Here is a 15,952-nt window from a genome sequence, read left to right on the forward strand (position 1 = left end):
TGTAACTCGTTGCAACGAAGACATTCACCTGACAAAAGCGCTTTTAGTTGCATATTTAACGTTGCCAGTGACCTCATGTCAGCAGTCAACCAATCATCTTCTTTACGGTGTATGCGGGCACTGGTTACTAACTATGCGCTTTTAATTTCTTGAAGAGGTATGCCTCTTCAACGCGGCCGTGGTCTGCAACCTTCGCACATGCCGCACATTGAGCACAACCCCTACACAGACCCATTTTTACGTGTACTATGCAGACGTATAAAACAGCCTTTAGTGTTATGACATAGTAAAGGCCTTAACCCCTAGCGGGTAGGAGACATCCATGGCGATGCAGTAGATATGTTGGGTGAAGGTAGCCCATATGATCATGAGGACAAAACCATTTAAAAATTGCTCCATAGGGGCGCAATTATGCCAATGCTTGGACCCCTCCCAACGCCGCTTGCGGCTTTAATTCTTAATTGATTTATTTTAATATATTGGGGACCTGTCAGTATTACTTTATACTAAGTGTATACGAACTCAGGAAATGGCCTCTTAGTCTCTTGATGTGCATTAGGAGAGTTTCATATATATATATATATATATATATATTTATACAGTACTGTGCAAAAGTCTTAGGCACCTGTATAAAAGAATGCTGTACAGCTAAGATGCTTTCAAAAATACTGAAATGAAAAGTTATAACTATAGAAAAAATAATATAAAGAGCAGTAAATAGTTAAAAACTAAATAAAATCAATGTTTGGTGTGACCACCCTTCGCCTTTAAAACTACATCAATTCTCTTAGGTACACTGTCTGGCAGTTTTATAAGAAAATTGGCTGGTAGGTTGTTCCAAGCATTGTGGAGAATTTGCCACAGTTCTGCAGATTTTGGCTGTTTCGCTTGCTTCTGGCTCTCCAGGTAATCCCAGAGACCCTTGATCAAGTTTTTATCTGAAAAGTAGTCTCAGGGCCGGCCCGTGGCATAGGCGGTATAGGCGAATGCTAGGGGTGCCGTCATCCATGGGGCGCCCCAAATGAGGGAAGAAAAAAAATTCAAAATTTTTTACTTTTACTATTTTTCACTAATACTATTATATTACAAAAAAGCCCACAGCAACATAACTATAGCCCTATTTTCTGGGTTGCCCGCAGCATCAACCCCCCCCCCCCCCCCCCCCACTTTTAGTTAAACTTGCCTGATTGTGGGGGGTGGGTGAGCTAGCTGAACTAGTGAGTGACACTGCCCTTGAAACATGATACTATTTACATCAACGTGATCTATTGCATACCGTTGAAGCAGAGTGTTACTAGCTTACTTTGGACGACAGTAATGTTCGCTAATTTAATAAATAGCTAGAGTTAACGTCAGTTACTCCCACCTTAAAGTTGGAAAGACTAATCAGGTGTTTGGGGAATAACCTACAACATAATTTTGAGAAATACACCTTTTCTTTTAAGTGTGCTGTACGAACCAGAACTGTTGGTAGTTCTATTTTCACGGTTGTTAAGCAAAAACCTCTGGTCGTTAATTCTATGAAACCAACGATTCTATCAAGAAAAAGTAGTTCCTTCTTATTTAAGAACATACAATTTACATGTCATTACATTATTTAAGAAAAATACATGAAACCATAACTCAATCAATCTCCCTAGCTCTGTCTTGCTTTTTAAAATGTTGCAGTCTTGCAGTGTAGACATTGCGTTTTTCCAAGACACTCTGAAACCGGGTTTGAATGCCAGTTAGCTTTATGATAGGTTCGCCGTCACTTGTCACCTGGCCAATATTAAAACTCTGGGTTTTAGGTCAGGCCTCACAGCATGCTTGTTATCCCGGCTAGCTAGCCAACTAACTATTGAATTGTATTCAAAACAGCGGTTACTACACAGGGAATCGTTCACAAAGATACGGATGAAAATGCGTCCCGTAGCCATGAGTTAAATACGGAACGCCTATTCTGCTGTCCAAATAAGGAAAGATTCCGGAATTTGCATGATGGTTGACATCCCTAAATGTAGGCAGTAACTAGAACCGTGATTCAATGTTGCCATCCAGCGAAATTGGACATTGAAAAGGGGAGGGGACGTAACAACAATTCAAAACCGAAAGAATAATGTTGCTGTTTTAACTACTTTAGAATGCTGGATTTTGTAGTGCATTGATTTTAGAACTGTTAAAATGCCGAGGTGTCCCTTTACTGAGACATAATGCCCACCCTTGGACCAATCAGAATCGAGTATTCAGCCAAGCCGTTGTATAAGTCTAGTTAGCCAACGTTAGCCCTGCTTGTAATAGTCAATTAAAATGCTTTTCCTTTTACATCCCCTTTTGTAATTAATAGTTGTAAGCCTTTGCATTTTCATTATTGATTAGTCTTATATGTATATGTGGAATTGGCTGCGATGCAGGGGGCACCAGCTAAGATCTTGCCTAGGGCACCAAATTGGTCAGGGTAGTCTATTACTTAAAATATTACTTTATTTAACAAAATACAAAAATTCATGTTTGGAAATCTACAATTTTCTCTTTTCTACTGACACACTAATGCAGAAAACTGAAAATAAACAGACAAAATATATACTATATATTATTTTTAAAAATCTAGGGTGCCTAAGACTTTTGCACAGTACTGTGTGTATGTATATATATGTATATATATATATATATATATATATATATGTAATATTTATTTAATCTGGGTACATTTAGTTCTCCATACGTCATTTTTGTCCAGAGGCACTTGTCAACAGTGCTTTGTGAATATGAATAAATCAGGCTTTAAGTGAATCACAAGCATCCACAGGCAAGTCACAAGTATTCACAAGCGAGTCACAAGCATCCACAAGCGAGTCAAAAACGTCCACAAGCGAGTCACAAGCAAGTCAAAAGCGTCCAAAAGTGAGTTACAAGCGTCCACAAGCGAGCCACAAGCAAGTCACAAGCGTCCACAAGGGAGTCACAAGCGTCCACAAGCAAGTCAAAAGCGAATCACAAGCGTCCACAAGTGAGTCACAAGCGAGATACAAGCATCCACAAGCGAGTCACAAGTGTTTCACAAGGAAGTCACAATCGTCCACAAGCGAGCCACAAGCATCCAAAAGCGAGCCACAAGCATCCACAAGCGAGTCACAAGCATCCACAAGCGAGCCACAAGCATCCACAAGTGAATCACAAGCATATCACAAGCGTCCACAAGCAAGTCACAAGCATCCACAAGTGAGTCACAAGCAAGTCACAAGCATCCACAAGTGAGTCACAAGCAAGTCACAAGCGTTTCACAAGCAAGTCACAAGCATCCACAAGTGAGTCACAAGCATATCACAAGCGTCCACAAGCAAGTCACAAGCATCCACAAGTGAGTCACAAGCAAGTCACAAGCGTTTCACAAGCAAGTCACAAGCGTCCACAAGTGGGTCACAAGCGTTTCACAAGCATCCACAAGTGAGTCACAAGCAAGTCACAAGCGTTTCACAAGCAAGTCACAAACGTCCACAGGCGAGTCACAAGCATCCACAAGCCAGCAGCTCTGTCTTTGGTGGAATCAGAGTGCTTTCAGACAGATGCCTGTTCAATCACCACTTGTTTATCAGACTGTATTCTGCAGTTTACCGTTGGGGCTTCCCTAATTTTCTCTTATGTATATCCTGCAGTAAATGTATTTCTAAAGATATAAACAGGTACAAATCATAAGGTTTGTGAAAAGAATTTTTGTCCCCAGCAAGGAAGTTCTTGCCACAACAGAGAAGGTCTGTGAGGACAAGAGGAGCTCCCTGGCAGGTGCAGAACAGCTATGCTACTTCTTTCATAATGTCACTAAATGACAGGTAGCATTGATGGTCAATGTTAGATGTAAAATTGGTTGACAATGTTAATAATGTTAATAACAAAATATTCTTTAATAGTAATTTGTATAAGAAAACATCCTTAAACAAAGCTTGTTGTTGGGCTCTGAGTCATCACTTAACAAAGCAGGGAAAAGGTTCTTCCCAGTAATCAGTAGCAATGCTGATGCCACAGAGAGCCAAAAAGCTGTGTATTTGGTGATCAGGATTTCTCGACCAGTTGATATTAAGAAGGCTTAGATTGTTGCTCCAAATTCAGCAAACTGCCTGTTGTTGCGAAGTGGTGTGAGTAAGAGGAGAGTACAGTTTAGTAACAAAACTGAAAAGAATGGCAGATGCATAAATTATATGGATCGGTTGGCTGTCCATGTTAAAGCCCAGGGAGCTCCATAGGCATTGAGATTAGCTCTAAGTTGTAAATAAAAGAAGAAGGTACCAGGAGTCTTTTAGATACTGTAACGCTTGGAGTATATTATCTTGTATAACATCCAATAAGACTTTAATACTTTTTTCTGACCAGTGGGGAAGGATAAGGGCTTACCCCCACATGTAATTGAGTAATTATTAAACAGCGGAATATGAAGATGATGTTTCCGATGAGAGTCAGAAATTTTCTCAGTGGAGTGCCAGACCATAATTAGCTGAGAAATAATGCAGCCAAGTTTAGACAAACAGCTTGAATGGGATATTAGAAGAGACGTTTTGTCTATTCTTGCAGTTCTAACTTAAAGATTGAGCCATGTGTTCAAGGCTCATTTGGACCAGAAATTGAGTTTAAAATTTGGTAATTTTTGACCACCTGTGTTTCTTGAGTGTTGGAGAATAGAAAACTTAATTTGAGGGGGGGGGGTTTATTATTCCAGATGAATTTAGTGAGCGCAGAGTGGATTTTATTCCAGTAGCCAGCTGGAGAAGAAGGAGGTATCATTGAACTAACTAAGTCATTCCCTGGCACAATGTTCATCTTGACTACAAAGAAGTGTGCCTGGATGGACTGAGGGATTGACAACCACCTTGTTAGGTCAGTTAATATTGTGTTTAGTGGACTACAATAGGTATTGGTGGTAATTTTTTGGACAGAAGAATAAATGTTCAAGCCAAGACAGTGGAATTGTTTGTCCATAGGAATATCGAAAGAACGGTTTAAAAAAATCACTGCATCATTCAGAGAAAGCAAAGCAGACATATGGGTTGCTTGCAAGCCTGGAGATTGGGAATACTAGTTTGGGAACACTAGTTTGCTGCTTTTTTCTTTGGGGGAACAAACAAGGCAAGTTTTACACATGGTTTGACGCCACACAAGTTCAGGGAGTGAATGTCACGTCAGTGTGGGTTTGTTTACTTCATTTCACACATCTTGTTTGATGCAAGGCGTGCAGAGCCCATATTGCAAGGTGGCGATTAATAGGATATCCAGGTTTCCCCAATGGTGTAGTGACAACAGTGCAACAAACAACTTCCAAAAAGTTTCTCGGGTCAGCACCACCGTTGCCCCCGGTGCCGGACCGTCAGCGGAGAGTAACTGATCAACCTGAGGCAATCAGGCTGATCAGTGATCAGCTCTGCCCTGCACTCTCTGAGTGGCACGAGTTTATGTGCTTTTATGTGTGCAGGCATACTCCATTTTAAACACCCATTTTATTGCACTTTTTACTGCATTTCCTTTTCTAAATGTTTTTTTATTTGAGTTTCTGTTGTGTATGACATCATGTTATTGCGTATGCTAGGTCCTGTCTGCTTTTTATACTGATTGATAATATGCCCAGTAACTAACTGCCCATTGGGGATAAATAAAGTTTATTGAATTGAATTGAATTTAATAGTTTGTTACTTAAAACATACAAAATAAGCAATTAAAGTAATGGAAACTGTTACAATGAAAATTAGTATATATTACAGTTAAACAAACACCCCTCTCCAGTTTGTCAGCCTCTTAAAATGACTAGATTGTAGAAAAGGCTCCTGCCAAAATTACTTTCTCCATAATTTATTTTCAGTCATATTTCATTGTTCTGAGAAGAAGTAATATCATTAATGATCACCATTTTGTTTGTGATGGATCTAAGTGGTGAATAAAATAAACGTTATTTGACAACACAGTTGCTTGAGTTGCTTTAGAGCAGTGGTAACCAACCCTGTCCCTGGAGATCTACCATCCTGTAGGTTTCCATTTCACCCCTAATTTGGCTCAACCTGACTCTGCTAATTAGCAGTTCGACAAAGATCTCAAGCTGATGAATGTGACCTCCTGTGTTAGGATTGGAGTGAAATCCTACAGGATGGTAGATCTCTAGCTGCTAAATGAGGTGTGCTTTGTTAGGGTTGGAGTGAAATCCTACAGGATGGTAGATCTCGAGCTGTTGAATGAGGTGTGCTTTGTCAGGGTTGGAGTGAAATCCTACAGGATGGCAGATCGTCAGGAACGGGGTTGGTTACCACTGCTTTGTCACATGACTCTTCTTTGAGACTCAAGTTTTGAAACTGGGTTAAAATTCCACTCCTGGGCACATGCGCCTCATTCACAAAACTTTTCTTAAATTATTCTTTCTTTTGTTTTAAAAATGTTCCTACGAAAAATCAATATGGGATTCATGACACATGGGCAGACCTTTTTGTGCATATCCCAGGTGTGTTAGATGATGAATGCTGACTGCTTGTAAATTTAATGTGCAATCCTGTTCATGTGATTTGCAAAAGTAAACAGCCCAGAACAAATACAAATAAGAAAAAAATGTTCCTGGAAATGTTCTTACACACAGTTAACGATGAAATGTGATTGAACACGTTTCTTGAATGAGGCCCATTGTGTTAAACATTCATATCACATTCTGATATCGATTCTAGACGGATTCAATCAGCACAAGCTCTAAATAATTTTGAAGGCATTTTCCAAGATGCTTATTCACATTTCTGAGTGTTTTGTTGATACTTAGAGAAGGTACTCTCAAACTAATATCTCTCAACATCTGGAGGAAAACTGGTGGTGAGACTAATATTATCAATTTCTTCAAAAAGGGGGGGGGGGGGTATTGCAATGGATGACTGCCGATTACCTTGCCCAGGCGGTTAGGGCAGCGGTTCTCAATTTCGGTCCTGTCCCTTTTCATTCCAAGCACAATTGCAATCCCAGAATTTTAACAAGCTGTTAATTTTTCTTAATTATGCTTTTAATGTTTTGAGGGATTATTTACCCTCTTAAGCCACATTATGTCAGAAATAGTGATGCATGCCATGAAAAATAAATATCCCATATCACATTATGCTATATTGAAAATAACTTAATAAAGAGAGCTGTATTTTTTTAACTGATCAAATTAGACTGAACTGAAGCAATAGGCTCCTAATTGGTGAAATTGTGGACACATGGCCACTAAAATGAACCATCTGGAAGATGATGAAAAATTCAAAGACAAAGCAAATGATAACGAGCCAAACCAGCATTGTGTTAAATTAATGATTGTGGGCTTGGAGTTGTGGTTGAATGAAAACCAGCACACAGGACTGAGTTTGAGAACAAGTGGTTAGGGGTTTGTTTCATCACTCTCCAGCTCTCCAGTGACCCCTGCCTGAGGTCTGCCTGTAGGGTTGACCCCTGCCTGAGGTCTGCTTATAGGGCTGCCAGCACTCATGCTTTTGGTGTGAGACAAACATTCAGGCTCTGCCTCAGGCTCTCACAACTCAAACACATCCCACGGCAAATAAAAAGACCGCAACTAAAGCAAAGCTGCTGATTAAACAAATTATGTATCCATTCACAGGTTCATAAACATTACAGAGGCTGTCGATTGGCTACCCCACCCCCCCCCCCCCCAGTGCTAAACATAAGGCTCCACATTACTTCAAACAAACAGGCTGGGGACTTCACCTGCTTTGTTGGAGAACAGTGGACGTATAACAAATGGGCTGAGGGGATCGCAGCATGAACACTACATAACTAATTGGACGTTCAAAATTAGGAAGGGAATTGGGCGAGCCAATTTATTTTAAAAAGGATCCTCTTAAAGGGCCAATGGCACTAATACAAAAAAACACAAGGACAAATGTAGGCCTGAAAAAATGTCTTAAGTTCACCCTCTGCACACAGCACCCACAGCACATTTCGACAAAAATCACACAATCCAGAAGTGAAAGTAAAGTATACAAACACAAATACACACAGGGCTGCTGGGTGGTTCATCCTTAGCAATAGGCCAGGCATGGGGGGGGGGGGTCTGTCAGCCATGTTGATAGTAGTGCTGTCACAATTCATTGATTAACTGAAATTACTTGACAACAAAAAAATCATCAATTCAAATGTTTTTGCATTGAAGCTTCCATTTCGGTCTCATTGCAATCTGCTGGAAGTTCACTCATCATGGTGATGCAGGCCAGGAGTTCTGATGTCGGCCCTGGGAAAAAAAGGCAAATCCTTTACAAGGTCTAGGAACATTTCCTGCTCAAAGTGGGAGAAAATATAGTTGCCTTCTGCTACTGTGAAGCTGAGTTTTCTTTCCACAACATCACAACATCAAGGCTAGAGCATCTAAAGGGGAAGCATCCATTCACAGAGGCAACAGACTCGGATATCGAGAGGCGAGTTTTCTGTTTACATTAGCCCACTAGCATTAGCTAACTACTGAAGTAGGCTAAGTGAAATGTTAAGAGAATATCTGCACTGATGTTACACACCCCAGGATTTGAGGTGGGAGTCAGAAGATGTGTTTGATTCCTGGACTGGACTGGAATTTTAAACGGAAAGAGAGAAAGAGACGTTGAGACTTTTGCTGTTGTTAAAGCTCTTCACCAGGAAATTACATTTTTTCTAATAATGAATAATTTAAAAGTAAACATACAGTATTCTTATAGAGCTCTCCTATTCAGATATGAAAAAAACACCTGGTGGCATTACATGAACACAGGCCTATGGGTATTACATAGGAAACAAATACAATAACTTTATAAAGTTCAAATATTAAAACTAAACACCTCAATATACTTTTACAATACACCATAATGATTACCCTTTTATACTGAATTCATATTACATGTGCTTTCTCTCTTGTGTTGCTAAGTTGGAGTGTTACAGTTTCTAGTCCTAAAACCCAGAAGTTTGTTCGCAGTTTTGAGCCATGGGTTCCCTTGATTTTCAATGCTTTTTTACCATAGGGATTTCGTTTTCTGCCCAAAATAAGGTCTGTGGTGAAAGTAAGCTTAAGAGAGTTTCACGTTTTGTTCTACGAGATAACTTATACCCATTAATATCAACCGTGGATTTCGAAGCTGTTATACACTTTAAAAAAGTGAGTTGCTAACAAGTACTTATATTGAAACTACACACACATACAGACACAAGAATTTATTGCTATACTTGTGAGGACTTTCCATTGACTACATTCATTCCATAACCTCTAACCCTAACCCCAACCACTACATGCCAACCCTTAACCCTAACCGTAACCTAATTTTGACCCTAACCCTAAGTCTTAACCCTAAAACAGCCTCTTGAACTTGTGGGGACCAGCGAAAGGTCCCCACCTTACGTAATTTTCCTCATCTTTCTATCCTTGTGGTCACATTTGGTTCTCACAAAGATAGTAATACATGTCCAGACACACACACACACACACACACACACAAACGATTCAGCCTTTGACAACTTACCGGTCATGTTACAAGAGCATAGACATCAAAACTATCCGTGTTTCCCTGGTACAGTAGATTGGTTGTTCCAGAACCCAATGCTAACATTTTATGTTATGTATGTTATAACCTTGAACTTGGATGACGCCAATTGCGTCCTAAAGCTCTCCTTTTAATATCTGAATACCTCTCATTTTTATAAAGTTTGTTTTCTTTTTATTGTTTTGCAACTCTCAAACTCTCAAATATGTTGTTTTGAGCGACAGTAAAACGAGAGTCGCATTTGGAACCCGTGGCAACATTTACCAAAATTTAGACTGTTTCATCACCCGCAGTTGTACCTGCTGAAAACGCACAAAGAGCAACACTAAGATGCTGCACTGGAGGTGTAATACTGCAAAAACATGCCAGGGTAGTATAATGGGTAAGGAGCTGCTTTTGTAACCTACAGGTCACAGGTTTGATTCCCTGGAAGGACACTGCCATTGTACCCTTGAGCAAGGTACTTAACCTGTCTTGCTTCAGTATATATCCAGCTGTACAAATGGATGCAATGTAAATGCTAAGTAAAATGCTGCGTAAGTCGCTCTGGATAAGAGTGTCTGCTAAATGCCTTTAACCCCTTAGCGCACAAGCCAAATCTTGCCAATCCTTGCCCGTTTAGGGGGTACCCTATTTAAAGCTTTATAACTCCAGATGTGAACACCACAGAGACTTGAAAAATGGCTTAAACGAAGCAAAACATTTGTACCATTTACAATACTAATGCAGATTAGTTTATATTCATAATTTTGGAAGAAATAAAGTGCCACAAATGCAATTGTTTTGACAAAGTTTGCAATGAAATACTGAGAGATTGCATATATACAAGAGGTTACACTATACATGTGCTAGATCAAAAACTTCTTGACCACAAGTTCATAAAATCTAAGGGTGGATATGTAGAACTACTATAGATTTATGAAGCAAAAACTAAGCAGTGTACCCAGCGTCTCCAAATCTATCCAAAATGTCTAAATTGCTAAAATGCATTGCTGTAAATCACAACATATTCACATATTTCACTGCAAATCAACTGTTTTGTCTCTAGAAACTCGCTGTTGCATCATTTTTAAGTGGGAATTACAAGCACATCAGTACAGTGGTCTAAAATATCTAGGGGTCCAGAAACATATTCAGAATCACTGCAAAAATGAATAAAATACTTTTTGTCCATTATAAAGCATATAAATGAGCCCCTTGTGAAGTTCTAAGATGGAACATTGCTATCAGGATAAAAAATAATGCAAAAATATTGTCACACAATGCGGTACAGTGCCTAAATGTGTAATAATTAACTCCTGTATGTATTTCTATACTCTGTACTCTCGTATATTTTCTTGTATGGGGATGGGACGACATTAAAACCATTTTCAACCGTCCACCACGTTTTGGCAATGCTCCAACTCTCACGTCATCACTGTTGCTTGCTTCACAAAAACTATTACACTACTAACTAACGCTTACATTACAGTGTGAAATATCCACATTATGTAATACCACTAACCTATTTAATGATGCTCAATTTAAAAAATAACGTAAATAACCGAAGTATTTTGAGCAGTAATAATTACATAGCAATGATGAAATCTTATCTGTTTCCAGTAGATAGAGGCAGAAACAGGAAATCAATGATAAAGTTCTATCCGATCCTGTCTTACACCAGAAAACGATGTCAGCTAGTTCTGTCAGCAAACATATGGCTTAGCTATGCTCAGAAGTCCTCAATAATAATAGTATTTTCCAAGAAATTCTGAAAAATAGTTGACGTTTCGTTAGCAGCGTCTTTGTTTTACTGCTACCACAGAGTGAATGCGTAATTGAATGCGATGATAAGAAAATGTCCGGTTACGCTGACCTATAAAACGCTATTCCAAAAGCAAAATTAGACATGTTATAGCCTACATCGTTAGAAAGCTTATACTCTCACCTACTATATAAATGAATTGTTAATCAAGCCAGACTGTACTAAAAAGGGCGACAACGCTGTAAACAACACGTGTGGTATTACGCACAGCTATTTTGGAAGATACCCAGGCAAGACAAATGCACGTATATTTCACGAAGGGATAGTCTAAAACAATGTATGACCACTCAGTCTCAAAAGGGACATCTTTACACGTAAAACCAACGGTAAGGTTGTATATTTATTTAATATTTAGTCCCAGATATTGACTGTAGAATGACATGGTATCATTTTTTATTTTTTTTATTTTCTCGTTTATTTCGTTATTCAGTGAGCAGCGTTTTCACTGCTGTATTGACATATCTTAGGGCTATTGTCGGGTTTATCTTGTTGCTATGACGGAATACGATTCTTTAGTGGTGAAAGAATGTTTTTATGAATGCCAAAATAGACAATATTGTCCATTATGTCATGGGTGGGGGGTGTAGTTGTAGATGTGACTGTAGGGAGGGGGATGTGTTAAATGAACGACCAGAGTGACAATGGTGGCACTGCAAAACTTCGTATTCGGCATAGTTGTAGTGTATCGTCTACTTATGTTTTTATATCGTACTTTGTTTGCAGTAGCACTGAATGTCTGAGTTCAGTAATCTGGGCATGCCGGTGTGCCGACCACTAGGGGGCTTGTGCAAAGGGGTTAAGACAGTATTAAAATAATTTAATACCTCTAGAAGCATTCAACAATGCGTCTGAGCAATAAAGAATAGACATTGTTTTTTATGTAGAGTACAGTTGTATTTAGTAATTGAAGTGCCCTGCGTCTGCATGAGAATGGAGCACAGTGTGCTGAGTGTGTGTTTGGTGCCACCTAGTGGAATCCATGCAGATAATCCCGGCTGTTCTGGAGGCAAAAGGGGTTCCTATCCAGTACGAATATATATATTTGTAATAAAATAGCTTGCTTGTGTGTGTGTGTGTCTGTGCGTATGAGTGCATGTGTGCACGTAAGTGTGTGTGTGTCTGTGTGTGCATGTGTGTGAGTGTGTTTTTGTGTAGGTGTGTGTGTGTGCATGTGAGAGTGTGTAGGCCTGTGTGTGTGTGCATGTGAGTGTGTGCGTGCGTGTGTGCACGTGAGTGTGTGTGTGTGTGTGCGCGTGTGTGTGTGTAGGTGTGTGTGCGCATGTGAGAGTGTGTGTGTAGGTGTGTGTGCGTCTAATTGTAAAACTTGGTGCTGACGTCTGAGCGAATACCATTAAAGAGATGGAAAAAAAGATCTGAATCCAAATAATATTGGCCAAATTCGGGAGCAGAAAACATTCAAAGTGAACGCATTATTTGAGTGTTGCCGAGTATGGAATTTGCATTAAGCACCATCTCTAGTATGTACTCTGTAAGATTTAACGCTGAACATTTTACTGTGTAGACACCAGTAAAGTATCTCACAGATTACTGCCAATTTGAAAATTTATATATTTTTTGCCAGTATTCAAAATAAAAATATTTAAAATAAAGCTGCTGAAATTCCATTAATATTCTATATCACTAACTTTTGTATATTGTTCCATATGCACAAGTTTGTTGGTCATGGCAGCGACTGTGAGGGGAAACTTCCTGATGGAAAAGAATATGTGCAGAGCAATGTCCCATGGAAGGGAACGTTTCACATACATATCTGCAGACAGATCTTTGTCTTATTTCTGCAACTTGTAGAGACAAAGGGAAATAAATAGGGGATTAGCAGCTTTATAAAGCCCCAAATACGCACAAAATACAATATCAAACATTTATAATCATATTAACAAGTGAGTTTAAGCATTTCACAAGTTTGTTTTAATTTGCATAGCAAAGTAATGTGCAATTTATCCAATTATGCAATTGGACAATTAGGACAATCATCCAAGAAATCTAAATGTACATTAGCCTACATGCAGGAGACCACAACCTTCCTTTCCAAAAATCTGTGTTACACTGCAGGCCAAGTGTTTACATCAGTTATGTTAGTGAATCATATTAGTCATGTCTCTCCACTGATTCTGTTTTATGAGACTGATTGATTAAATGAACTAACTTTGCAATATAGAATAGCGTGCCACTAACCCATAACACAAATTAACTTTCGTTAAACGGTAGAACTGTTAACCTCTATGTTTAGTCGTCGCAGAATTATAATTTCCTCTGATTATAATTGTATAATATTACTCCTCATGTTATGCAAATTATTGTTTTCAATTAGCTTAGTCACATATTCATTATCATAGCCAATAAATATATATATCCTTTATTTACTGTTGTCGTGTCTGTTATTTCACTAAGTTGGGCTCTACAGACGTACAGAAGTCTGTTTGGTTGTTGAACCCAGGTTTCAGAATAAATGTGATGAAACCTCACTACTGCTAATGCTGGGTCCTAAAATAGAAATTATCATTATATAATAATTATCATAAAAATATAATTATCATAGTATCATAAATATCACAATAATATAAAATATAATTTCAGAGGAAAATTGGGTTCTACTTTGAGTAATCTGTATCTGATGAAAACCACGTTTTCAAATACAAAAATTCCAAGTTACTCATACAAAGCACTGTCCATAAGTCATTCATCCAAACTGGCAAAATGTAGGCCTATCATTAAAAGTATTGATATCAAAATTACACCAAGTTACTGTACAAGAAACAATATTGGCTATCTTACCTCACACAAATTAAACAAGCTGTATTCCGAAGCAATGCTACCCGATGTTCCCTAAATTATTTCACTTGGCCCTGTGTGTACAAGCATACAGTACATTAATGGGGCAAAAATATGAGTGGATAGGTTTGTAAGATTCAAGATTGATTTAATAAGCCTCAATATGTCAAATTTGTATCTTACGTACTTATCCGCCCAGCCTTTCAGTAGCATGAATGATTGTATGTTTCTTGGTATAAATGTGTTTGTAAATGTGAATGTTACATGCTGCTAGGGAAATGTCCCCATGGGGATAATTAAGTGTTCTATATATGTGTGTATATATGTACAGTATTTATTTACAGTCAGTATTTATTTTAAGTTGCAAATATACAAGATCTTGGATCTTAAAATTAACTTGACAACCAAGTGTAAACATATCCTTTCTGGAGGAATATGCTCTCTGTAGATATTCACCAGCCATTTATACATTCATTTAAATGTCTTGCATGAGGCAATTTTTATTATTTGACACTTATGTGACACAAAGTTAGAATGGCCACATTCAGATTAAAGAACACAGGGCCAAGTTACTTTAAACTAGGAACCTTCGGGCAGCATTGCTTTAGAATACAATCTAACACACAAATGTTTCAGCTTTCACCTTCCCAGGGCCGTCGTTTAGGGGTGAAAGGTGATGACAATTCTAGGGGCCCACAGCCCTTGTGGGGGCCCACAAAAACCCCAGTTGGCTGTTATGTAGGCCCCCCTATCTATGACTAAATTATTATGCATAGGCCTAACTAATACTCATACAGGGTTAGTATGGTCATGAAAAACCTGGAAAAGTCATTGAAATTTAAAATTCAATTTCCAGGCCCTGGAAAAGTTATGGAAAATAATATTTTTTGAAAAGTTTTGGAAAAGTAATGGAAATATAGCAAAAGTTGCATCAAATATAATTACTAATTAATCCAATCATAAAAATAGTATGTATAGTAATAAAATGTAAATTGGCACGTAACCTTCGTGGTATTTTGGTGGTGTGAGAAGTTAATTCGGTCTGGCTCAGTCTGTTTACAGGCACACTTCTGCTAATGTAGCAGTTAGTAGGCCCTACTGTGCCGACAATATGCCAGGAAAGTGCAGCTTCAATAATATATCAGGGCTCAAAATTAACTTTTTTACTTGGTAGCACTGGTGCTCCCAACTTCAAAACATTAGGAGCACCCACCAAAATGTAAGGAGCACCAACAATATATGCAATAGATTTTTTATTGATAAAAAACGACAATATAACAGTACAGTTTACAAGTAACAGTTAAATTGTCACGCCTAAAATGTGTCGACTCTTCAAGGAATTGCGTGTTATGCATTCAAATGACAAAGCGCTTCTCGTCACATTAATACCGCTAATTAAATCAACCGCCAGTAAACTGCATCGGAGAAATTAGCTGTTTCAACTGGGTCGCTACACAAAACACTACGTTAATGTCTCAAAACAAAAGCCGTAATCGTTCGCTTCAACTTTTCAGCTTTCGATAACGCTAATAAATTGAACATAAACTTTTGTCTTCAGGTAACATTAGTTACCGCGTTAGCTCTCTGTGTCGCGTGACAGTGGAGTGCTGCGAAAGGGAGTGATTGAAGGCTAAAATTAACCAATTTAAAATCAGCATTAAAGGTAAGAATGTCAAGCTCACGATTGGTTAGAAGGGTCATCGTCAGCTCACAAGGCACATATTGAGTCTACTAACTAGCGAATGTACAGAGGAAGAGACGTTCGGCTGAAAAAAGAAAAAAAAAAAGGTAGCACCAGAACAATTATTTGCACTCGCACAAATGCTCCCAATTATATTTCGAGGTCGCACAGATTAAATTTCGGGAG

This window comes from Anguilla anguilla, chromosome 17 (genome assembly GCF_013347855.1).
Source record: "Anguilla anguilla isolate fAngAng1 chromosome 17, fAngAng1.pri, whole genome shotgun sequence".
NCBI classification, from domain to species: domain Eukaryota; kingdom Metazoa; phylum Chordata; class Actinopteri; order Anguilliformes; family Anguillidae; genus Anguilla; species Anguilla anguilla.